General features: G+C 37.5%; 1 pseudogene; it reads right to left on the reverse strand.

Moving 5' to 3' along the window:
* Positions 1 to 491: 491 nt before the first annotated feature.
* The window catches only part of LOC119530333, a 28167-nt pseudogene continuing 2249 nt past the window's right edge, over positions 492 to 26409 (reverse strand).

Consider the following 26409-nt stretch of genomic DNA (forward strand, 5'->3'; position numbering starts at 1 on the left):
TTCCCAGCACCATTGGTTGAACACTCTTATTTCCCAATTGAGTGGTCTTTGCTGCCTTCTCAAAAATCAGTTGGCAATGAACATGAGGGTTGATGTCTATATGCCTGTCCTTGTTCCAGTACTACGCTGTTTTGATTACTATGGCTTTGTAATAAGTTTTAAGATCCAAAAGTGTGAGTCCTCCAAATTCATTCTTCTTTTGCTAAATGGCTTTAGCTATTTGGGGCCACTTATTATTCCATATAAATTCGTGATTGGCTTTGCCATCTCTGCAAAGAAGGTCGTTCAAATTTTGATTGAAATTGCATTGAATCTATAAATTGCTTTGGGTAGCATTGACATCTTAATTATATTTAGTCTTCCAAATCCATGAACAAAATATCCTTCCATTTATTTAGGTCTTCTTTAATTTCTTTTAGCAATATTTTGTAGTTTTCTACATATAAATCCTTTACATCTTGGTTAAATTTATTCCGAGATAGTTGATTCTTTTAACTGTTATTAAGGATCTCATACTAAAATACAAGAAAATTAAGAACCAGCCCCAAGCAGATTAGGTGTATGGGTTGCATCTATTTCTTGCTTATATCAAATGCCTCTTGGTAAGCTCCTTGGGAATTACCTATTGTTTGTTTTCAATCATTGCCACATGCCACTTCAACAAGGTACCAGAAGTAACTCCCTTCATTTTCAGATATAACACCTTACTCTCTTCATTAGTTGCATTGGCTATTAAATACTTATCCAACAAGTCCAGGACCATGGTGCAGATGGATCTCACTCCAACTCCACTTTGTCCCAATAGTCCTTAATCAGCTGCAACTTCTTGTTGGAGGTGTTGGTCTTCTGCTGAATGCTTGAGATGACCCTCCAGGTGGACCTGCAGCCCCCGACCATGTTCCTGTAGGCCACCGAGTACATGTTGTGCTCCTCATTGGACAACTTGGTGCCCTTCTCCATCATGGCCTTCATGCAGGTGGCCATGTCCTCATAGCGCTAGGCCTGCTTGGCTAGCTTCACCTTCTGGATCAGCTCTGTCTTCTCCAAGGTGGGCTAGGGGTAAGGGACCCAGAGCAGTGAGCATGCAAGGAATGGAGGGTGGTGAGCAGTGACCCAGATCAGGAAGGGGCCTCGACAGCCTTTCCTGATCTGTGTGGCTGCAGCAGGAGTCCCACCACTCAGATCAGCTCTGGGCTCCTGTTGGGAGATTTTTGATTACTGATTCAGTACCTTTACTAATAATTGGTTTGTTGAAATTTCTATTTCTTCTTGAGTTAATGTAGGTAGTTTGTGTGTTTCTAATAATTTGTCCATTTCATCTAGGTTATCCTCTTATAGTCCTTTTTATTTGAGCAGGGTCAGTAGTAATGCCTCCCTTTTCATTTCTGATTTTTATTTGTATTCTCTCTCTTTTTCTTTGTCTAGCAAAAGTTTTGTCAATTTTGTCAATATTTCCAACAACCAAATTTTGATTTGGTTGATTCTATTATTTTTATTGTTTTATACTCATTTATCACTGCTCTAATCTTAGTTGTTTCCTTCCTCCTACTCACTCTGGGTTCAGCTTGCTCTTCTTTTTCTAGTTCCTCCAGCTTGGAGGCTAGGTGTCTGATTTGGAGTCTTTCTTCTTTTTTAACGTAACCATTTACAGCTATAAATTTCCCTCTCAGCACTGCCTTTTCTGCATCCCATAAGTTTTGGTATGTTATGATTTCATTTTCATTCACCTCAAGATATTTCCTAATTTCACTTCTGATTTCCTCTATAACCTATTAGTTGTTTGAGTATGTTGTTTAATTTCCACGTATTTGTGAATTTTTCATTTCTCCCTCTGTTGTTGATTTCTAGCTTCAATCCATTGTGGTCAGAGAACATATATTGTATGTTTTCAGCCTTTTTAAAGTTATTGAGACTTGTTTGGTGACCCAACATATGGCCTATCCTGGAGAATTATCCATGCGCACTCGAGAAAAGTTCTGTTTTCTTTGGGTGCAGTGTTCTATAATGTTTGTCAGGCCTTGTGGGTTTAATGTATCATTCAAGTCCTTACTTCCTTACTGAACTTCTGACAAGATATTCTATCTATTATTGAGAGTGGTGTGTTAAAGTCTACTACTATTAATGTAAAACTGTCAATTTTTCCCTTCAAATCTGTCAGTATTTGCTTCATATATTTTGGGGCTCAGCTGTTAGGTGCATATATAATTGTTACATCTTCCTGTTGAATTGTTCCCTTTATCAGAATGTAATGACCATCTTTGTCCCTCACAACTGTTCTTTTTTAATTAAATTCAGTTCTCTTGAGATATATTCACATACCATACAATCATCCATAGTGTACATTCAACTGTTCACAGCTCCATCACATAGTCATGCATTCATCACCCTAATCTATTCTTGAACATTCTCCTTACATCAGAAAGAATCAGAATAAGAATAAAAAATAAAAGTAAAAAAGAACACCCAAATCATCCCCCCATCCCACCCTATTTTTAATTCAGTCTTTGTCCCCATTTTTCTACTCATCCATCCATATACTAGATAAAGGAAGTGCGATCCACAAGGTTTTCACAATCACACTGTCACCCCTTGTAAGCTAAACTGTTATATAATCGTCTTCAAGAGTCCAGTTGGAGTTTGATAGTTTCAGGTATTTACTTCTAGTTATTCCAATACATTAAAACCTAAGAGGTGTTATCGATATAGTGTATAAGGATGTCCACCAGAGTGACCTCTCGACTCCATTTGAAATCTCTCAGTCACTGAAACTTTATTTCCTTTCATTTCCCATCCCCCTTTTGGTCAAGAAGATGTTCTCAATCCCATGATGCCGGGTCCAGATTCATCCCTGGGAGTCATATCCTGCGTTGCCAGGGAGATTTGCACCCCTGGGAGTCAGGTCCCACGTAGGGGGAAGGGCAGTGAGTTCACCTGCCAAAGTGGCTTAGCTAGAGAGAGAGGGCCACATCTGAGCAACAAAGAGGCATTCAGGGGGAGAGTCTTAGGCACAATTATATGCAAGTCTAGCCCCTCCCTTGCAGTAACAAGCTTCATAAGGGCAAGTCCCATGATAGAGGGGTCAGCACATCAAACCGCCAGTCCTGTGACAACATCACCATCAGTCCAGGTGAGGCAGTCCAACTCTTCTGCATTTTACCCCAGTTCCTCAGGGGAGCCCTGCAAATATATTCTTATTTTCTGGGATGTGTCACTGTTTCACTCTAACCTATACAAACCTACCATATCTCACTTCCTATTCAAAGTTCTATGTAATTGTGGTGTTTGAACAAACTGACTACTGTAGAGTTATGCTGTACAGAAAATATAGATCCTGCACCAAATAGACATCTCTTCCCTTGGTTTCACATGGAAGTTGAAGTTTTTTTTTGTTTTTTTGTTTTAATTCAGTTTTATTGAGATATATTCACATACCATACAATCATCCATGGTGTACAATCAACTGTTCACAGTACCATCATATAGCTGTGCATTCATCACCCCAATCTATTTTTGAACATTTTCCTTACACCAGGAAGAGTCAGACTCAGAATCAAAAATAAGAATAAAAAAGAACACCCAAATCACCACCCCATCCCACCCTATTTTTCATTTAGGTTTTGTCCCCATTTTTCCACTCATCCATCCATACACTGGATAAAGGGATTGTGATCCACAAGACTTTCACAATCACACTGTCATCCCTTGTAATCTACATAGTTATACAGTCATCTTCAAGAGTCAAGGCTAGTGGGCTGGAGTTTGGTAGTTTCACGTATTTACTTCTAGCTATTCCAATACTTTAAAATCTAAAAAGTGTTATATATATAGTGCATAAGAATGTCAACCAGAGTGACCTCTCAACTCCATTTGAAATCTCTCAGCCACTGAAAATTTATTTCGTTTCATTTCGCATCCCCCTTTTGGTCAAGAAAATGTTCTCAATCCCATGATGCTGGGTCCAGATTCATCCCCGGGAGTCATATCCTGCATTGCCAGGGAGATTCACACCCCTGGGAGTCAGGTCCCACGTAGTGGGGAAGGCAGTGAGATCACCCACCAAGGTGACAGAGAGAGAGGGTCACATCTGAGCAACAAAGAGGCACTCAGGGTGAGACTTTTAGGCACAATTATAAGCAGGTTAAACTTCTCTTTGCAGCAACCAGCTTCATAGGGGCAAGCCCCAAGACAGAGGGCTCAGCGCATCAAGCCGTCAGTCCCCAACGTTTCCTCACAACTGTCTTTGACTTAATGTCTATTTTATCTAATATTGGTATAGCCACCCCAGCTCTCTTTTGTTTCCTACTTGCATGGTATATTTCCATCCTTTCACCATCAATGTACTTGTATCTTTGATTTTTTTTTTTTTGCCCACTTTTATTTTTTATTTTATTTTATTTTTTTTTGTATTTTTTTATCTTCATTTTATTGAGATATATTCACATACCACGCAGTCATACAAAACAAATCGTACTTTCGATTGTTCACAGTACCATTACATAGTTGTACATTCATCACCTAAATCAATCCCTGACACCTTCATTAGCACACACACAAAAATAACAAGAATAATAATTAGAGTGAAAAAGAGCAATTGAAGTAAAAAAGAACACTGGGTACCTTTGTCTATTTGTTTCCTTCCCCTATTTTTCTACTCATCCATCCATAAACTAGACAAAGTGGAGTGTGGTCCTTATGGCTTTCCCAATCCCATTGTCACCCCTCATAAGCTGAATTTTTATACAACTGTCTTCGAGATTCATGGGTTCTGGGTTGTAGTTTGATAGTTTCAGGTATCCACCACCAGCTACCCCAATTCTTTAGAACCTAAAAAGGGTTGTCTAAAGTGTGCGTAAGAGTGCCCACCAGAGTGACCTCTCGGCTCCTTTTGGAATCTCTCTGCTACTGAAGCTTATTTCATTTCCTTTCACATCCCCCTTTTGGTCAAGAAGATGTTCTCTGTCCCACGATGCCAGGTCTACATTCCTCCCCAGGAGTCATATTCCACGTTGCCAGGGAGATTCACTCTCCCGGGTGTCTGATCCCACGTAGCGGGGAGGGCAGTGATTTCACCTTTCAAGTTGGCTTAGCTAGAGAGACAGGGCCACATCTGAGCAACAAAGAGGCATTTGGGAGGAGGCTCTTGGGCACAATTATAGGGAGGCCTAGCCTCTCCTTTGCAGCAACCGACTTACCAAGGGTAAAACCTACGGTAGAGGGCTCAACCCATCAAACCACCAGTTCCCTATGTCTGTGGTCATGTTAGCAACCATTGAGGTGGGGTAGGCCAATACCCCTGCATTCTCCACAGGCTCCTCAAGGGGGCACTACATATTTTTTTCCTTGTTTTTTCCCCTTTTTTTTTTTAACCTTTTTTTCCTTTTTAAATCAACTGTATGGAAAAAAAATTTAAAAAAAAAGAAAAACATACAATAAAAGAACATTTCAAAGAGACCGTAACAAGGGAGTAAGAAAAAGACAACTAACCTAAGATAACTGCTTTACTTCCAACCTGTTCCTACTTTACCCCAAGAAAGTTACATAATATAGCAACATTTCTGTGAACTTGCTCCTACTATATCCATCAGAAATTAACAGACCATAGTCATTCCTGGGCATCCCCAGAACGTTAAATAGCATATCTGTTCTTCTTGGATTATTGTTCCCCCTTCCTTAATTGCTCTCTATCGCTAGTTCCCTTACATTCTACATTATAAACCATTCGTTTTACATTTTTCAAAGTTCACATTAGTGGTAGCATATAATATTTCTCTTTCTGTGCCTGGCTTATTTCGCTCAGCATTATGTCTTCAAGGTTCATCCATGTTGTCACATGTTTCACGAGGTCGTTCCTTCTTACTGCCGTGTAGTATTCCATCGTGTGTATATACCACATTTTATTTATCCACTCATCTGTTGAAGGACATTTGGGTTGTTTCCATCTCTTGGCAATTGTGAATAATGCTGCTACGAACATTGGTGTGCAGACATCTGTTCGTGTCACTGCTTTCCAATCTTCCGGGTATATACCAAGAAGTACAATCGCTGGATCGAATGGTAACTCTATTTCTAGTTTTCTAAGGAACTGCCAGACTGACTTCCAGAGTGGCTGAACCATTATACAGTCCCACCAACAATGAATAAGAGTTCCAATTTCTCCACATCCCCTCCAGCATTTGCAGTTTCCTGTTTGTTTAATGGCAGCCACTCTAATAGGTGTTAGATGGTATCTCATTGTGGTCTTAATTTGCATCTCTCTAATAGCTAGTTAAGCTGAACATTTTTTCATGTGTTTCTTGGCCATTTGTATTTCCTCTTCAGAGAACTGTCTTTTCATATCTTTTGCCCATTTTATAATTGGGCCGACTATACTATTGTCATTGAGTTGTAGGATTTCTTTATATATGCAAAATATCAGTCTTTTGTCAGATACATGGTTTCCAAAAATTTTTTCCCATTGAGTTGGCTGCCTCTTTACCTTTTTGACAAATTCCTTTGAGGTGCAGAAACTTCTAAGCTTGAGGAGTTCCCAATTATCTATTTTTTCTTTTGTTGCTTGTGCTTTGGGTGTAAAGTCCAGGAAGTTGCCGCCTAATACAAGGTCTTGAAGATGTTTTCCTACATTATCTTCTAGGAGTTTTATAGTACTTTCTTTTATATTGAGATCTTTCGTCCATTTTGAGTTAATTTTTGTGTAGGGTGTGAGGTAGGGGTCTTCTTTCATTCTTTTGGATACGGATATCCAACTCTCCCAGCCCCATTTGTTGAATAGACCATTATGACTCAGTTCAGTGACTTTGGGGGCCTTATCAAAGATCAGTCGGCCATAGATCTGAGGGTCTATCTCTGAATTCTCAATTCGATTCCATTGATCTATATGTCTATCTTTGTGCCAGTACCATGCTGTTTTGGCAACTGTGGCTTTATAATAAGCTTCAAAGTCAGGGAGTGTAAGTCCTCCCACTTCGTTTTTCTTTTTTAGAGTGTCTTTAGCAATTCGAGGCATCTTTCCTTTCCAAATGAATTTGATAACTAGCTTTTCCAAGTCTGCAAAGTAGGTTGTTGGAATTTTGATTGGGATTGCATTGAATCTGTAGATGAGTTTGGGTAGAATTGACATCTTAATGACATTTAGCCTTCCTATCCATGAACATGGAATATTTTTCCATCTTTTAAGGTCCCCTTCTATTTCTTTTAGTAGAGTTACATAGTTTTCTTTGTATAGGTCTTTTACGTGTTTGGTTAAGTTTATTCCTAGGTACTTGATTTTTTTAGTTGCTATTGAAAACGGTATCTTTTTCTTGAGTGTCTCTTCAGTTTGTTCATTTCTAGCATATAGAAACATTACTGACTTATGTGCATTAATCTTGTATCCCGCTACTTTGCTAAATTTGTTTATTAGCTATAGTAGCTGTATGGTCGATTTCTCAGGGTTTTCCAGATATAAGATCATATCATCTGCAAACAATGACAGTTTTACTTCTTCTTTTCCAATTTGGATGCCTTTTATTTCTTTGTCTTGCCGGATTGCCCTGGCTAGCACTTCCAGCACAATGTTGAATAACAGTGGTGACAGCGGGCATCCTTGTCTTGTCCCTGATCTTAGAGGGAAGGCTTTCAGTCTCTCACCATTGAGTACTATGCTGGCTGTGGGTTTTTCATATATGCTCTTTATCATATTGAGGAAGTTTCCTTCAATTCCTACCTTTTGAAGTGTTTTTATCAAAAACGGATGTTGGATTTTGTCAAATGCTTTTTCAGCATCTATTGAGATGATCATTTGATTTTTCTCTTTTGAATTGTTAATGTGTTGTAATACATTGATTGATTTTCTTATGTTGAACCATCCTTGCATGCCTGGAATGAACCCCACTTGGTCATGGTGTATGATTTTTTTAATGTGTCTTTGGATTCGATTTGCAAGTATTTTGTTGAGGATTTTTGCATCTATATTCATTAGGGAGATTGGCCGGTAGTTTTCCTTTTTTGTAGCATCTTTGCCTGGTTTTGGTATTAGATTGATGTTAGCTTCATAAAATGAGTTAGGTAGTGTTCCATTTTCTTCAATGTTTTGAAAGAGTTTGAGTAAGATTGGTGTCAGTTCTTTCCGGAAAGTTTGGTAGAATTCCCCTGTGAAGCCATCTGGCCCTGGGCATTTATTTGTGGGAAGATTTTTGATGACTGATTGGATCTCTTTGCTTGTGATGGGTTGGTTGAGGTCTTCTCTTTCTTCTGTGGTCAGTCTAGGTTGCTGATATGTTTCCAGGAAATTGTCCATTTCCTCTACATTATCCAGTTTGTTGCCATACAATTGTTCATAGTATCCTCTTATAATTTTTTTTAATTTCTTCAGGATCTGCAGTTATGTCACCTTTTTTATTCATTATTTTGTTTATATGGGTCTTCTCTCTTTTTGATTTTGTCAGTCTAGCTAGGGGCTTCTCAATCTTGTTGATCTTCTCAAAGAGCTAACTGTTGGTGATATTTATCCTCTCTATTGTTTTTTTGTTCTCTATGTCATTTATTTCTGCTTTAATCCTTGTTATTTCTTTTATTCTACTTGGTTTAGGATTGGTTTGCTGTTCATTTTCTAGCTTCTGCAGTTGATCCATTAGTTCTTTGATTTTGGCTCTTTCTTCCTTTTTAATATATGTGTTTAGTGCTATAAATTTCCCCCTCAGCACTGCTTTTGCTGTATCCCATATGTTTTGGTATGTTGTGTTCTGATTTTCATTCGTCTCTATATATTTAGCAATTTCTCTTCCTATTTCTTCTTTAACCCACTGATTGTTTAGGAGTGTGTTGTTTAACCTCCAGGTATTTGTGAATTTTCTAAGTCTCTGATGGTTATTGACTTCTAATTGTATTCCATTGTGGTCAGAGAATATGCTTTGAATAATTTCAATCTTTTTAAATTTACTGAGGCTTGTTGTATGTCCCAGCATATGATCTATTCTGGAGAAAGTTCCGTGAGCACTAGAAAAGTATGTGTATCCTGGTGATTTGGGATGTAACGTTCTGTATATGTCTGTTAAATCTAATTCATTTATCAGATTGTTCAGGTTTTCAGTTTCCTTATTGGTCCTCTGTCTGGTTGATCTATCTATAGGAGAGAGTGATGTGTTGAAGTCTCCCACAATTATTGTGGAAACATCAACTGCTTCCTTTAGTTTTGCCAGTGTTTCTCTCAAGTATTTTGTGGCACCGTGATTGGGTGCATAAACATTTATGATTGTTATTTCTTCTTGTTGAATTGCCCCTTTTATTAGTATGTAGTGGCCTTCTTTGTCTCTCAAAACATCCCTGCATTTAAAGTCTATTTTATCTGAGATTAATATTGCTACACCCATGTTGTCATATGTTTCACGATGACTCATGGATGAGTAGAAAAATAGGGGAAGGAAACAGACAAAGGTACCCAGTGTTCTTTTTTACTTCAATTGCTCTTTTTCACTCTAATTATTATTCTTGTTATTTTTGTGTGTGTGCTAATGAAGGTGTCAGGGATTGATTTAGGTGATGAATGTACAACTATGTAATGGTACTGTAAACAATCGATAGTACGATTTGTTTTGTATGACTGCGTGGTATGTGAATATATCTCAATAAAATGAAGATAAAAAAAAATATTGCTACACCTGCTTTCTTTTGGCTGTAGCTTGCATGAAATATTTTTTTCCATCCTTTCACTTTCAGTTTCTTTGTGTCCCTGTGTCTAAGATGAGTCTCTTGTATGCAACATATTGATGGTTCATTTTTTTTTGATCCATTCTGCGAATCTATATCTTTTAATTGGGGAGTTTAATCCATTTACATTCAACGTTATAACTGTGAAGGCATTTCTTGAATCAGCCATCTTATCCTTTGGTTTATGTTTGTCATATATATTTTTCCCCTCTCTCTATTAATATCCTTTATTGTACCCATACCGAATCTCTTTAGTACTGAACCTTTCTCCAAGTCTCTCTGTCCTTTCTTTGTGTCTCTGTCTGTAGGGCTCCCTTTAGTATCTCCAGTAGGGCAGGTCTCTTGTTAGCAAATTCTCTCAGCATTTGTTTGTCTGTGAAAAATTTAAGCTCTCCCTCAAATTTGAAGGAGAGCTTTGCTGGATAAAGTATTCTTGGTTGGAAATTTTTCTCACTCAGAATTTTAAATATATCATGCCACTGCCTTCTTGCCTCCATGGTGGCTGCTGTGTAGTCACTACTTAGTCTTATGCTGTTTCCTTTGTATGTGGTGAATTGCTTTTCTCTTGCTGCTTTCAGAACTTGCTCCTTCTCTTCCGTGTTTGATCAGAATATGTCTCGGAGTGGGTTTATTTGGATTTATTCTATTTGGAGTTCGCTGAGCATTTATGATTTGTGTATTTATGTTGTTTAGAAGATTTGGGAAGTTTTCCCCAACAATTTCTTTGAATACTCTTCCTAGACCTTTACCCTTTTCTTCCCCTTCTGAACACCAATGAGTCTTATATTCGGACATTTTATATTATCTATCATATCCCTGAGGTCCGTTTCGATTTTTTCAATTTTTTTCCCCATTCTTTCTTTTATGCTTTCATTTTCCATTCTGTCATCTTCCAGGTCACTGAATTGTTGTTCAGCTTCCTCTAGTCTTGTACTATGAGTGTCCAGAATCTTTTTAATTTGGTCAACAGTTTCTTTAATTTCCATAAGATCATCTATTTTTTTATTTAGTCTTGCAATGTCTTCTTTATGCTCTTCTAGGGTCTTCTTGATATCCTTTGTATTCTGTACTATGGTCTCATTGTTCATCTTTAGTTCTTGAGTAGCTGCTCTAGGTGCTGTGTCTCTTCTCCCTTTTGATTTGGGTGCTTGGGCTTGGGTTATCCATATCGTCTGGTTTTTTCATATGCTTTATAATTTTCTGTTGTTTTTGGCCTCGTGGCATTTGCTGAACTTGATAGGGTTCTTTTAGGATTTGTAGACCAATTGAAGTCCTTATCTCTAATTTATCATATCTACAGCTTCGTGGAGTACACTTTCTCTAACTAACCAGCAGGTGGCGTCCACGAGCCACCTGTTCTCCACAAGCCAGTTCTCCCCTGCTTTGCCTTTGTGGTGAGTGGGGGGGAGTTGTGGGGTCCAACTGGTGTACCAAGCTTGCGTGTGTAGTTGGTGTTGCCCGCCCTGTATATGGGGCGTGTTTCTGGGCAGTCAGGGCGGGGGGGTGGCTCTAACAATCAAATCTCCCTGGTGATCCTGGAGTTTTAAAGCTGCTGCAATAGTCTAATTCTTCAGTTCAGTCCTGCCACAGTTTGTCTCTGCCACTGACCCACAAGTCCTTGGTATTGGCGTATGGCTCCTGAGACTTGGGAGTGGGTCCCTCTTCCAGGCCGTGCACCCCCTGGTCCTCTGTTGAAGGATGACTGTACTATGTCACAGGTGAGTGCCGTCCCCCCAGGGCGGTTCTGGGCTGCTGGGCTGTGTAGGGAGGCTCCCAGTCTGCTGAAATGATGGCTGAATGGGGCTTTGTTAATTCACACTGCTCCACCTTCCCAACTCTGGGACAATCAGCTGAGGTTGCAGGTAAGGCTAATGTCCACGCCCAGTTTTGTGGAGTGTGCCTGTTATTCGAAGCACTTCCGTCACACTGGGTTGTGTGGGGCAGCTCTGGGCTATGGGGCTGGCGATGGGCAGGAGTGTTTCCTGTCCACCAGGATGATGGCTGTGAGCAGACACCCCGCTTTTCTTGGGAAGTTGTGGTGTTTAGTGAAATTTGTCAGCCACTGGATTATTGCCTTTTGTCTCAGAGCTCTCTTAGTTCTGCTCTTGTCTTGACCTGCCCAAATTGCAAGTCTTTGAAGCTTTCTGTATTGGGCTTCTTAGAGTAATTGTTTTACAAAAAGAAAAAAGGATTAAAAAAAAAAAAAAAGGGCCCTCCTCACAGATCTAATGGGTTATTGAAATGCTAAGAGACAAAGCAATTAGGGCCATTAAGGAAAGTTCCACAGGGCAGAGAGATCAGCTTTTCTTCAGGATTTGCATATGAGCCTGAGGGCCTGAGCTCTGCACTTCCCCTTTCTATGTTCACCAGAACTCCAAAAATCCTCCGCTTTTATTTTGGAGTTTTTCGTGCTGTTTTTTTCTATGTCTGTCTCCTCTCTGCTGTGCTGGCTGCTCTCAGATTCTCTGGTGTCTGGTCTCAGTCTATCTATGGTTGGAGTTTGGATCAGTAGAATGAGTTTCCGATAAGGGCTGCCACTGCAGTTTTCCCTTCTCCTTCCCAGAGCTGACAGCCTCTCCTCCCACGGGACTGAGCCTGGCAGGGAGGGGCGCGGGTCCCCTGGCCGCAAAAACTTACAGATTTTGCTGATCTCAGCAGTTCCACGTTTTCATGAGTGTCGTATGAAGTATGCCCAAAGTCAGATTGCTCTGTGGTGTCCAGTCCATGCAGTTCCTGGCTTTCTACCTACTTTCCAGAAGGAGTAACTAAAACATACAGCTCACCAGTCCGCCATCTTGCCCCGCCTCGTATCTTTGATTTTAAAGTGAGTGTTTGCAGACAGCATATAGTTGGGTCATGCTTTTTTCATCCTGCCAATTTACATTTAAGGTCACTACTGATAATACAGGACTTTCTTTAGCTATTTTGCTATTCAGTCTTTGTAAGTCTTATACCTTTTTTGTCCCACACTTCCATTATGCCTACTTTCAAATTTATTTCATTTTTTTGTGTTGTACCACACTGAGGGCCTTTTTACCTCTATCTGGATATATTTCATCTATATTCTTTATGGTTTCCATGGGTTTAAAATTTAATATTCTATATATATATATATAACAATCATATTTGGTTTGATACCAACTTAACTTCAATAGCATGCACATATACTTTTCCTATGGCCCTCCATCCCTCCACCATTTTTTTTTGTATTGATTACCACTTATATCTTTGTACATTGTATGTCCAAAAACCTAGATTTCTTACTTTTTATGCATATTTGCATTTTAGCCCCTGTAGGAACTCTAATGTGGAGTTACTACCAAGCAATACACTAAAATAATAATATTAAGTAAATGATTACCTTTACCACAGGTCTTTATTTCTTCATGCTGCTTTGAACCATTGTTTTTCCTTACCTTTAGTCTGAAGAACTACCTTTAGCAATGCTTGTAGGGTAGGTCTAGTGGTGAAAAACTCCCTCAGTTTTTGTTTATCTGAGAATGTCTTAATCTCTCCCTCGTTTTTGCAAGGGAATCTCGCCAGATATAAAATTCTTGGCTGGCAGTTGTTTTCCTTCAGCACTTTATGTATTTCAACCCACTGCCTTCTAACCTCCATGGTTTCTGCGTATCAGCATTCAATCTAATTCAGATTCCCTTGTTGCTTTTCTCTTGCAACTTTCAAAACTTTCTTATCCTTTGTATTGGATAGCATGACCAATATATGATGGGGTGTGTTTTTCTTCATGTTTATCCCATTTGGTGTTCTCTGAGTTGCTTGGATGTGCATATTCACAACTTTCGCTATGTTTGGGAAGTTTTCTGTCTTTGACTATTACTTCTACCCCTTTCTCTTTCTTTCCTTCTGGGAGTCCCATAATGTGTATCTTGGCGTGCTTGATAGTATCCCATAGCTGTCTTACACTTTCACTTTAATATTTTTTTTTTATTTCTGCTTCTCAGTCTGACTCATTTCAAGTTTCTAGTTCACTGATTATTTCTTCTGATTGTTCCAATCTGCTCTTTGAACCCTCCTGAGCATTTTTCATTTCAGTTATGGCTTTCAACTCCAGTGGTTCTGTTTGGTTTCTTTTTAAAATTTCTGTATGTTTACTTAGATTCTCCTCTTATTCATTCATTGTTTTCCTGATATCCTTTAGTTCTTTCTCAGTATTTTCATCTCCTTAAGCACTTTTGTTTAACATTTTTTATTGTGAAATGTAATATATATGCAGAAAAGTGATAAATTTCAAGGTACTGTTTAACAAGCAGTTATAGAGGAAATTTAAAAGTATGGTTTGGGTTACAGTTCCACAATTTCAAGTGTTTCCTTCTAGCTGTTCTAATACAACAGAGACTAAAAAGAAATATCTATATAATGATTCAGTAGTCATAATCGTTAAATCCTATCTTTTCTGTTATAACTCCTTCCTGTCATGATTGTTCTCTCAAACCGATAATCAAAAGCCCACCATCCCTCCACCTGGGCGGCCTGCTGTGAGACTGGGGAATAGGCACTAGTAGCCATCACACAGAGAGCAATTTACTGTCCTTTACTGTGATTTATCTGCCTCTTCCTCCCACTCTTCCCTGGATGCTGTACAGTGTTCTGGCCTCTGGAGTTGTTTCAGACAGTTTCTTCCTATTTAATAGTTTTTTTTTTTTTTTGGTGGGAGGACTGAGTCCTGGAGCCCCCTACCCCACCACCTTCCTCAACACATGGTATTCTTAAAGTGGGAATGTGGTATGGGTAAATGACGGTGTAAAGTCTTTAAAAGGAACATGTTAGCCTGTTAGTGAGAAAGCCCTTCCCTACCCTATACAGCTGCTTGGAAAGCATTCAAGACTGGAGCAGGAAGATGAATGGTTGGGAGGAAGGGGGGGCATGTGGCAAGTGTGTGTATTTAAACATATTTAGAGGAAACTTCTTGCAACTCTGTTGTAGTGTTTGGAGAGGACTTAGTGATTGGTAGATTAAAAACTAAGCAAATGAAAACATTTTGTTTCATTTTCTACCTATATTAACTCTAGAGAAAACAAAAAGTTAGACATTAAAGTCAATTTCATCAAAGTACACTCATGGCTCAGCTGTGAATATTTGCACTATTTGGATTAAACAGAAAGAGAGGATAGGAGAGAAGGAAAATGTGTGTGTGTTTGGGGAAGGGAGAAAAAGGATATGGTAAGAGTTATCCTCATTTCCATAATGGGAAACAGAAAAATCAAGATATATATATATAAAGATGTACATTATTTATTAATACATATGCTTTCAAAAAATGCAGAAGAAAACAAACACCTGAAAAAAAAATAAACAGCTACAAGAGGTACATCCAGTAAATATTTGTTGAGTACGTACTATATACAGATAACTGTTCTATATCAGGATTTCTTAACTTTGGCACATTTGGACTGGGTAATTGTTACTGGGCCTGTCCTGTGCTTTCTGGGATGTTTAGCAGCATCCCTGGCCTCCACCCACTAGATAACCAGCAGCAAACTCTGTTATGACAATGAAAAATGTGTTCAGTCATTGTCAAACATCCCTGGAGGGCAAAATCACCCCTGGTTGAGAACCACTGCTCTAGGTACAACAGTGAATAAAACAGACAAAAATTAAGGCATGGGGCAGGAGACTGTTTTTACTCATAAGGTGATAGAAATCTGATTTTTCAAACTATATATGTCTATTACATTAATAAAAAGAGAAAGTAAACAATATAAGAAAAAAATGATGAAGAGTCCATTTACACTTTAAAATATTTCTATACCATGGCAGTATAGAGTCAACCCTAGATTTGAATTCCAGCTGTACCACTTAAGTAGGTATATAATCTTAGGCAAGTGACTTAAAAGTGTTTTGAGCTTCATTTTCTTTGATGCTGTAAAAAGGAATATTCGCAAGGTTTTTATGAAGAGTACCCACAATAAGACATATATGCTTATCATAAAAAACGTGCATTTAAAGCACTCAATAAATAACATCTGAAAATAAACCCATGTGTCTAAGCTTCCATATGCCAAATCCTTGGAAATAACCCAACAGTGTGCTGTGCATATGAACCTGGGGCTCCCGTGACTTGTCATACATTAGATTAGTGAGGCTACCTGAGCAACATATCAGGATCCATGCCATTGACAGCATGCACTGTAAACCATGTACAGACTCGATTCTTGGAAAGTCACCATATATATGTGAGTAAGGAAGCCAATGCATAAGAAAAGATCATTGAAATGTAACCAAAAGTTTTACTTGTTATCTGGGTAGCAAAGAGAAGTTCACATAATGCAGCAACAATTTACTTGTATCATGGCTATATGAGTAGTTATTTTTTTAAAGAATTTTACCATTTTGTATGTGCTTGTTTCTGTATTTCTCCCCACTGTTCCTTGAACTGAATAATTCTTGAGGTGTTAATAATAAAAGTGAGGTATTTTATTGAGGTTTAACTAGATTAAGATATGACACTTTTTGTATCTTAAGGTACTTAAAATTCATCTTATTCATCAAAAATAATTATAATGGCATATTTTATTATTATATGCAGGCTAGATGTACTGTATTCTCTACCTCAGTTAATCTCACAATATAGGGTCCTATATTTTCTCAGTTAATCCTTACAATTTGGGTACTATGTGGTAGGGGCTGTTATCTTCCTTTTATAGATCTATTTATTCATTCATTCTATAAATATTAAATGAACACCAACTACGTCATACACTGTTCCTTGCTGGGAATAATATGAGACAAAATTCCAACCTTGGTGGAACTTACATTCCAGACAAACAAAAAATAAGTACAAGTTATAAAATGTTAGTAACAGGTTAGAATTATGGAGAAAAATAAAGTAATAAAGAGGGCTAGGGTTTATGGGATGGAGATGAGGGTAGCAATTTTAAATAGGATTGTAAGGGAGAGTGGCATTTAAATAAAATCACAAAGGAAGTGAAGATGAGGAAACAGGCTTCCAAGAGTTAGTAATTTGTTCAAGGTCACAAAGTTAAGAAAGCTAATAAAATCTGAAACCAAGTCAATCTGAAGAAATCAATTAAAAATACTTATAAATGAAAACATCACACACACACACACACACACACACAGGGTCAACCCATTGAACATGCTAAATAGGGCAACTTTTATTGACTCAAGAGCCACTGGCCACACTCCCATACATCACACCCTTTAGTATCAGGGCAGAGCCAATGAGAGGTGGCATAGTCATCCCTGTCCTTTACAGCTGAACACAATAAGCAAGTGACCTAGAACCTTGGTACATCACTGTTCAGCCCTATTAACACTTTTTTGAGGTTTGTCAAACCAAGGTAAATCTGTTATTTCAAATAATTCTAGAGTACTAGAGTGTTTGTTACTTGAGAAATGGGAACATTAAATTTGCATTTATTTTTATTTCAGACCAAAGAATTCCAAAACACAAGCAAGATTCCTAGGAGAATATGGCAGAAGTATTTCAAAAAGATTATAATCATCACTGTGGCAATTGTCCTTTCAATCATCATCATCTTTTTAAGTACAAAAGTAATACCAACCTGAACCTTCATCTCTCCATCCCCAAAAAGTACCAATAAATTGTTATATGTAATTGTAGCATTCTCTAACCAAGTGATTATGAAATCATTCTCCAGTGGTGGGATTGGAGGGAGCAGGAGTTGAAAGTATTACCTTGTCCTTTTAGTGTCTCTCTTCTTTGCAACTTGTTACTTCAGTGGGGTTTGTGTATGTGTGTATTTCCCACTGCCTTACTACCTCCCCAGCCTCTCTTCGGTTTTTTCAAATTAAGAGGACAAATGCTGGAATGAGATTTCCAGGGATCAACACTCAGCTCTGTCATGTACTACCTTTCTGACTTTGGACAAGTTACTTTTGGCCTTGTTTCCTCATCTATAATATGGAGTTAATAATAGTACTTATCACATAGAGTTGGTGTTATATCTACCTCATAATATATGGTATTTAAGGGTTAACTATTACTTAACTGGAAAAAAATGATTGCATTTATTACATTTTTTCTTCTATTAAATTCCTATAACCTTCTTCCTTGCCCAGAAAAGATATGACCTTGACTTTAAAATACTCTTAGAAATGAAAATCTTAACATGAGTACAGTCCAGCAGTACACATCTCTTCTACATACTAATTTGAAATGAAAACAAAACTAGTGTTTTATACTAGGCATTTCCTTGTGTAAGGATCAAAAACAAAAAAATACAGCAAGCCACACCCTTTCTCTAATAAATCACAGGTCCTGTCCTCTTACCAACCTAACAGCTTTTTTTTTCCTTAACATACATCATGCAAGAACCTCAAATCACTAAGCTTCTTAATGATTTCTAATAAAGCATCCAACTTCACTTTGTTGTTAGTAACAAGGTGTCATGTGTTCTATTTCCCAAGTAGGAACTTGAGGTCTAGTGTCAGTTTTAAATCTTTTGTGATTCATGGGGAAGGATAAAACATTATAGAGGTGCCTGACTGCTCATTTTAACTGTAGTAATGATCAACTATCTGCATTTTAAAGACTCCAAGCTTATTCTTCCAGCTGAATATCACCTTTCTATTCAGAAAATATTTTTTAAAGGATTTTAAAAGTTAGAAACTTTTGAGTTCCTGTAGTTAACGCTCAGGGGAAAAAAAAAACTGATGTTTACTTAACTCTGATACTATGTACTAAGTACTTTGGGGGATGGGATGTTTCATTTAATTTCAGAATAATGACCGATATGAAGTGCTATGTAAATGGAAGTTCATATTATCATTTCCATTTTGCAGATGTATTTTGCTTGCTGTCAGGTTGGTAGGTTGTTTCTTGCGGGGCAGAGATAGCAATTTGAGGAATAGGAAGAACATGAGAAGAGTTATGTATTTTGCTGCCATTATTTTTGAAGCCCTGTAAATTTTGACTCAGAACATTTCTGTAATTTATAATATGTATAAGAGAATATATCTGTATCCTAACTGCCAGTTAGTACTGTATACATATTGCTAGAAGACACTGAACTTAAAAGATCAGTTAATCTAGTCCCCATGTTAGGATACCAAGACCCAGAAGCCTAATAGAGTAATGTGCCTTTGCAAATTTCTCTCCACTTGGAAGCCTGTTTAAAGCACCCTGCTTCCAGGCAGGAAGTACTGCATAAGGCCTGTTTTCTTAGGCAGTCTTAAATAGAGCTTAAAATTTTCCAAGAAATGAGGAAAGCACTCTATTAGAAAGGAGTACGTTTCCCTGCTGCTGTGCTAGAGTGCTCAGAACATACCTGAGTAGGGAAACAAATATTAAGGTAATCTTGTATTTTTCATTCATTTACACATTCAAATATTGTTGAACTCCTTTGTACCAAAAGTTATGAAAAAGGATTTATTCTGTTACCACATACATATAAATAACCTATCTTTGAAAAACTAATGGTTGTATGCTGTGTGACAGACATGGTCATAATCCTAAAGGAAGCTTATATTCCAGTTGAGGCAAGACCAACAAAAATTACAAACCCAATAAAACAATGTCTACTTGAGTGGTATATTGCATGGCAGATAATAAACTGAGGGAATATGATGACCAAAACAGGCTAGGGTCACAGAAAAATTCCATGAGAAATAAGCTGGATGTGAACTGGATCTTATTAGATGCCCATATTCTAATTTGGTCTAGGTAAAAGCCATCCAGTCAACAGAAACAATTAAGATTGAGCACTCCTGTACCATTGTTGTATATACTTTAGAGGTTCCTTTTAATCCTCACAACTCTAACATAGGAAGGTATTATTTTCATTTTACAGACTAGCAAACTGAAGCACAGTTTTATTCCTTTCCAAATTCTACTGGGTTAGTAAAGAGGAAGAGATCTAAAAATGAAGACACAGCTTGCTGTGGGAGTGTGGATGGCCTTGGAGTTCAGTCAGGCACTCACTCATTCAAATAGCATGCCCGAGTTCAACCTTTGATTCCCACCAGGATGCTTTTATCCACTGCCAGATACTCAGCTCTAACCTCTCTTCTGAATTCCAGACCCTATTTTTATTGAATATACCCATTTGGATATAATGCAAACACTTCACATTTTAAATCCCCAAACCTTGTCCAACAAATTTTTTAAAACTTTATTTCACATCTCTGTAAATGGGACTACAGCTACCCTCTACTCTAGATCCTAGCCTTTGACTCCTTTCTCGTTAATTCCTATCTCAAAATTAGTCACCAAAATATGGCTTCTACCTTGATCTCCTGAAGGTCTATCAGCCAGAAGCCCTGAAGAGTTATAGAAGCAAATGTAGGGAGTACCCTACAGGTGCCCAAGCAAGGCTTAAGATATGGCATTCATCCCATCAGTGGACAGCTGTGTCTACTTCCCAAAGGCCTTGCCACACACTTCTTTGTGTTCAGACAGTTCAGCACAAAGAAACACTAACATCTGGCATTTCAAATGCATGACTTGTTCAGCTTCTTACACAAGGTAAGAGAATGAATGTAATGCTTTAAAGTTTTCAAGCCCAAGCATCATGATCACCTCGGCATCTGCAATAAGATTTCTAGGATCCAGCCCGGAAGATGCTGCTTACATCTAGAAAGGGGCCTCAAGTGTATGTGTTTAGCTTAGCCTACAATGAAGTATTGACCTCAAAGCACTTTCACCTGCCTATCATTTACTGCCCACACCTGAGGAAGGTAGTGTAATTTTACAGATGCAGGTAATACTAATTTGCTCAACATCACAGGGATACCAAGTGATACAAGCTGGGCTGCACAACCATTCCTTGAAATACTCTATTGCACCAGAAATTTTAAGTATCTGCTAAATAAAATGTCCCAAATATTCTTATTTACATTATCATTCAGTATGACTACCTTGGTCAACATGATTACTATTATAAACATCTAACTAGATTTGCCATCTTCTAAAAACTTTGTAAAAACCTGCATAAAATTAGGTTAATATCTACCAGTACTTTTAGTGGTCTCACATTTGATGCAAGTCCAGTAGAGGGCAAAATTTCTAACATCCCCTACCCTTAAGATCATTCTTCATGAACAATTTGGAGAAAACTGTAAATTGATCTTTTTCCTTCCATCAAATTCAGTTACTCTTCAACTTGCAATATTCTGCTTGACTATGCATATGCTATCTAGCTTTCAAAGAACTCTCATCATTTAAAATTTTATGTTATTTTAAATATAAATGGTAGTTGCCTTACCTTTCCAGCTACAAAGCCCTGTTATTTCAGGATAATCACTCAAAGGAATGCTTAAATTAGAAGGGGGAAAAAAAAAAAAAAAAAGACAGTGCAAAAAATGCATGAGTGCTGTAAGAGTTTAATTGTAAGACAAAAGCACTACTACATTATAATTTGAACATAAGTAAGCTTTCAGAAAAGAAAATTTAGTGCAAATTGAAACTCCATCAAAGCCCACTATAAACTTATATAGACCATAGAAGTAGGCTTCTAGACTGGAAACACTTGATTCCAACAGAATTTCCTTGGGGAGGATATCTTAAAAATATTAAAATGGTACAGAGAGTATCATTTTAGATTAAAATCAGAAATCAGCCAGGTACTAAAAAAAGCCACCAACAGACATGCTGATAGGTCTTAATACATAAAACTAATTGATCAGTACTATCATGCTTTAAGTATCAGTAAGTGTAGAAGCAATTTACAAGTTTCTGAGCATTCTGAAGTTTCCTTTACTGCCTTAGCCATTTCTTAACTACACTAATAAAAGAACCACCTTCCAATTTTCATTAAAAGAGGGTCCCACTTCAGTCTGAGACTGATAAGCATTTTATAAAAATGTGATTAAGCCCTGTGTAATCTGAAACCTTCCATACAACCAAAAAAGCAATTATATAATTCCCTTTCTCCAGTATTTATTCAAAGAATAGATTCTATGACATATAAAATGTCACATTTAGGTACTGGTATTAACAGACCTCTTAAGTTTCTTCTCATTTTCTTCTAAGATATGTAAGAGCCAGGAAAGCAACCCTGTTTTCAAATTCTCAAGTGCCAACAGAATACACTCTTAAGATTACAAAATAAAATGTATACCAGTAACCTTGAAATAGACTATCTTCCCAGGACCAAGTGACTTAAAGAAAGTAAGTTTCTCAAAACAGATTCCAGTAGCAACTGTTATCACTGTCTACTTCATTAGCACCTCTCCTAATACTTGTATTTTCTTTACAGGCTTTAAAAAATTCCTCCCATGACAACTAAAATAATTGATTTGAATTACTATAACAATTCTTTTAGCTGTCAAACTCTATGTCTACTATAAAAAGAATACCTTGCTAAGATCTAATTACTATAAAACATTTCACCCATTGTGGAGTCCTTTTTCTGTGCCCTTACAAGAGCACCCTTCTGTGCCCCAAATTCCCTGCTATACAGGGTTTAATGGGGAAAAGTTATTAGCATTTAGGAATTGCCATAATCACATGTATTTCTAGAGAATCTAAAAGGTGTTAAGAGCAATAGGGCAATTTATGAATAACCCCACTAAAGACAACAACATAAGATTCAATTTCAGAGCTTCTGATTACATCACAATGATACAACAGATGGCTGAGATCAGTGACAAACCAAAGGGACAAGGGACAGGATGCAGGCAGTAAGGTAGGGTATTATCTGTAGAGAACATAAAAAACAGTAACACCAACTTGAAGTCACCATGTTCCCAGCCTGCAGCTGACTGTAGCCTACCACCTCGCTTCGCCTGCCCTCCTCTGCCTGGTATACCACTATTGCTCATTGTCATCTAGCACATTTGACTTGTTGGAATTTTCTTCTAATTTTTTTCTTTCAAGCCACACTGAAGGTCCATGATTAAAATACATGAACAGCATAAATTTTATGAAATATGCACCCTTATTCGGCTTTACACACTGAAGTAACAAAAAAGCTTTATGAAACACACTTTTAACTCTAACCAAAACTTAAAACAAGTCCTTTAAGTCCTTAAACTTTTAATGTAGCCAACATCACCTAAGATGTGTAAAATACAGAATCCCAGGCAATACCTCCTATACAGTCTGCAGGCCTCTTTGAAATGCCAACCTTCTCCAATTTACCAGAATATAGACAGCTGACAGCAATTAACAGAACAGTAATGTCCATTAGCACAACTGGATATTCATCTTGCTAGAATCATTTTTACCCATAGAAATTTTCAGACTAGACTCATGCAAAATCATACTGTAGTCAAGAAACATAAACCTTGTCAACTTTGTCAGAAGCAGGTGGTAGACATTACTTTGTAGGAATAGTTTGGCGTCACTCTTAAATGTTAAGTGCACTGATAAATTACACTAAACTTCTCCAGAAAAAAAAATATTTTTTATTGAGATGTGTCATTGAATTATACACAGATCTAAATTTTGCTATTTCAGGTTAAACTGATCCTAAGCCAAATAAACTCATTATACAAACCAAATAAACTCTTTATACATTTCAGGATCAACACAAATATTGTGGTGGATAGTGGGTTTGGTCTTTCCAGTTTTCAAAATTTCTAATCCTCAAGGCCCTAAAAAACATGCTGTTTTTACAGTTGGTGTAACTCATAAATCCTTCAAAGTACAAGAGTCATAATGACTTGAAATAAAACTTTTCTAAGCAGTAAAACAATAAAAGCACATAAGATTGAAAGAATTTCTACAATACAGAATACAAAAAGCTAATAATGGGATCCCAAAATAACTGGTGAAACTAGCTTTCAAAATGATCTCAGCATGAACTGCCACCTGGACAGGTGTTATGCATATACACTGTATTCTAACTTGTGCACAGTAAAGCAAATGCCATCCCAGTGAAGAACCAGTAATACAGTAACAAGACTTGAAACCTTATATATGTGTACTGAAGGTTATAAAAGTCTAAAAAGGAGGAAACCCAGAATCCCAGTAACATATTAACTCACCTGGCAGCAGTCTACAGTAAACCAAAAAGTATCAAACTTTGAACTTAGGACAGCAGACCTAAAAATGCTCAATACCTGAGAAAAGGTGGGATTGGTACTTCTAACACTCTAAAAATCTGATAGAAAAATTAAGATCAAAGCTACTTAGTACTGCCCATTAGTAAAAAGAGATTGATCCATTAACTAGCAAAAACGTGTGAACTTTGTTGGCCAAATTCTAAAAGGGTACTGAGATGCCTGTTTGAATATACTTTGCCTGCCCCTTTTTACAGCCCCAAACTTCCTAGCAAAATACCCTACAAAAAATTTACACAGCTGTTTAAAATAGAGCATATCATTTCCAGTACCTTCTCAAACCTACTTTTAAAAACCATAGTAATTTGGTGGGGGATGGGGAGGAGGGCACATAGGGCACAAAGCTTGTGAACAAATGGTAACCAATTAAAAGCAGACTCCAGGGACTAAACTGTATGTCAGCAGTGAGGTACTCTGAGATTACACAGCACAACACAAAGGCACCCCAGTTACCTATAGAAGAGGTAAAAGGGACTAAAAGAGGATTGGTTCAAAGTCTGTTTGACAGGCAGTTAAACCCCACAGATGCCCTCTTTACTATCAAGACAACTGACCCTCCCCCCTGGCAGAAAACTGGCGATTTCTCTGAAGAGGGCAGTCTCTGTATTGAATAGGCATACAGTGATGAAAATAAAGGAATTAAAAGTTTACTTAAATCCCATCAGCATTCCTTCCCCAACAGGATCCCACTACAATGGCAGTCAGGTATTTTACCCTTCAAACTAGAGTGGAAGAAACTTAAGACTTCTTTGGGGAACCTGATCAAAGAGAAAACACCAAGGATAGATCAAGGGGTCTCTTGCCCGACTGCCTAGCAGTTAACCCCATAGGTGACAAGGCCCTCCCAACCCTTCACATACATGCAACAACTTTCAGTTTTTAAAATGTTCCACAAGATATGAACCAAGGACCATCAAACTAGGAAAATCTTCATTTAATATGAAAGCCAGAAGGACAAAGTGACACGTGAAAAGCATCTTGGAGAAAACAAGACAATGCACCATGTAAGAACAGGTTGATATATATATATGAAGACGGAGAAGGGGTACACTTAGAAATTAAGACTGAATGTAAACCTTTTTAAATGGTTGATTACGAAAATTGCAGGAATCACCCAGAAAGCAGAAAATGCCAAAATGGAGAGCACAAAAAGATGTCCAGGGCTCACAACCAAACAAAAAATCCAAAGAACGAAAAGACTGAGGTGGGGTGATGAGAAGGGAGTTGAGTGAAGAAAATCAATTCAGTAGCATTTCCCAGAATTGAAGAGCAAATTTACAGAATGACAGGACCCACTGAATTCCCAGCAAAATGAGTAAAATAAACCCAACTGAGACAGTCAAGAAACTTCACAAGACAGGTGACAAGAAAAAGCCTAAGAGATACAGAGTAATAAAAATTTCTTATAAAAAATCAAGAATCAGAATAGCATTATTTCTTCACTCTAAAACTGTTCATACTGTTAAATTACTTCCAACCTAAAATTCTGTATTTAGCTGAACTACTAATCTTGTTAAAATGTAAAATAAGACCTTTTCAGACATGAAAGTCTCAAAGATGTGCTGGAAGAAAACCATGGGATCCAGCAAACAAAGGTTCCAAACTGAGAGGCAAAGGGAACCCCCAGAAAGGGAAGCCCCAAGTGAGCATTTACTCAACAACCCTAAACAGCAACCAGGAGATTAGAGAACAGGAAACTGAACTGGAGGACAAGAAAACATCAAAAAAACCCAAGAAGGAAGCTAGTAATTACCAACTGGACTGTTGTAAGTGGAGACATTAATTATGTGAAGTGTGAAAATAAACTAGTGCTCACCAGACAAAAATATTTATCTAGGTAAACAGATAATGCCTGAAATGAACTTCAAATATGTGACTTAGATATATGGAAGCAAATACTAAAGAATCCAGTGAAAGGCTGTTTTTCCTGAACTCTATGTGAAGGGAAATGAATCACTCTCCCTTCCAAATTAAAGCATCATTCAATTACAGGAGACAAAAATTAAATCAGAGTAAAGCTATTTAGTCTTAGTTTTCTGCTAACGTTCAATGTGCCAAAATTTGTAAAAGGCTAACATCTTTCTAAGAATCTCAAGTATCCTGGTAGCCACTGCAAACAAATCTCACTTTTAATAACCACTAACAAACACCGCGTTTAATCCAATCAGCTTTATCTCCCTTTACAAAGTTTCAACATGCGATATTTATATAAAATAAGCAGTGTTACTATGACATGCAGAATCCCAGCTTCAGCACAAAACAAGTACTTCTTACTGATTTAGATCAGGAGTCAGTGAACTTCTGTAAAAGGCCAAATAGTAAGTATAAGCTTTACAGGACTCTCTCATATTCAACTGCACCTTTGTAGCACAAAAAAAACAGACATATAAACACAAATAGATGGGCATGGCTGTGTTCCAATACTTTTGCTCATAAAAATTTAGCTTATTTTAATAACATTAGATTTTGCTCATTAAAATGCTTGCCTAGTTGGAAGACAAGTTCTTTACATCACATAATCCACTCCAAAAAAGCAACAAAAATTTTCAATCATTTCCCTTTAGTATAAAATTATTAGACCATCTTTAGTTTTTAAAATTACTTTTCTTCTAATTAACTATTCAACAATCTGGCCTTAAATAATTGACTAATCAACAGGGTCTTAAATTACCACTCATTAAGCAATCACTTGAGTACTACAACAATTACAAAAGATTT

This window comes from Choloepus didactylus, chromosome 3 (assembly GCF_015220235.1).
Source record: "Choloepus didactylus isolate mChoDid1 chromosome 3, mChoDid1.pri, whole genome shotgun sequence".
Taxonomy (NCBI): Eukaryota; Metazoa; Chordata; class Mammalia; order Pilosa; family Megalonychidae; genus Choloepus; species Choloepus didactylus.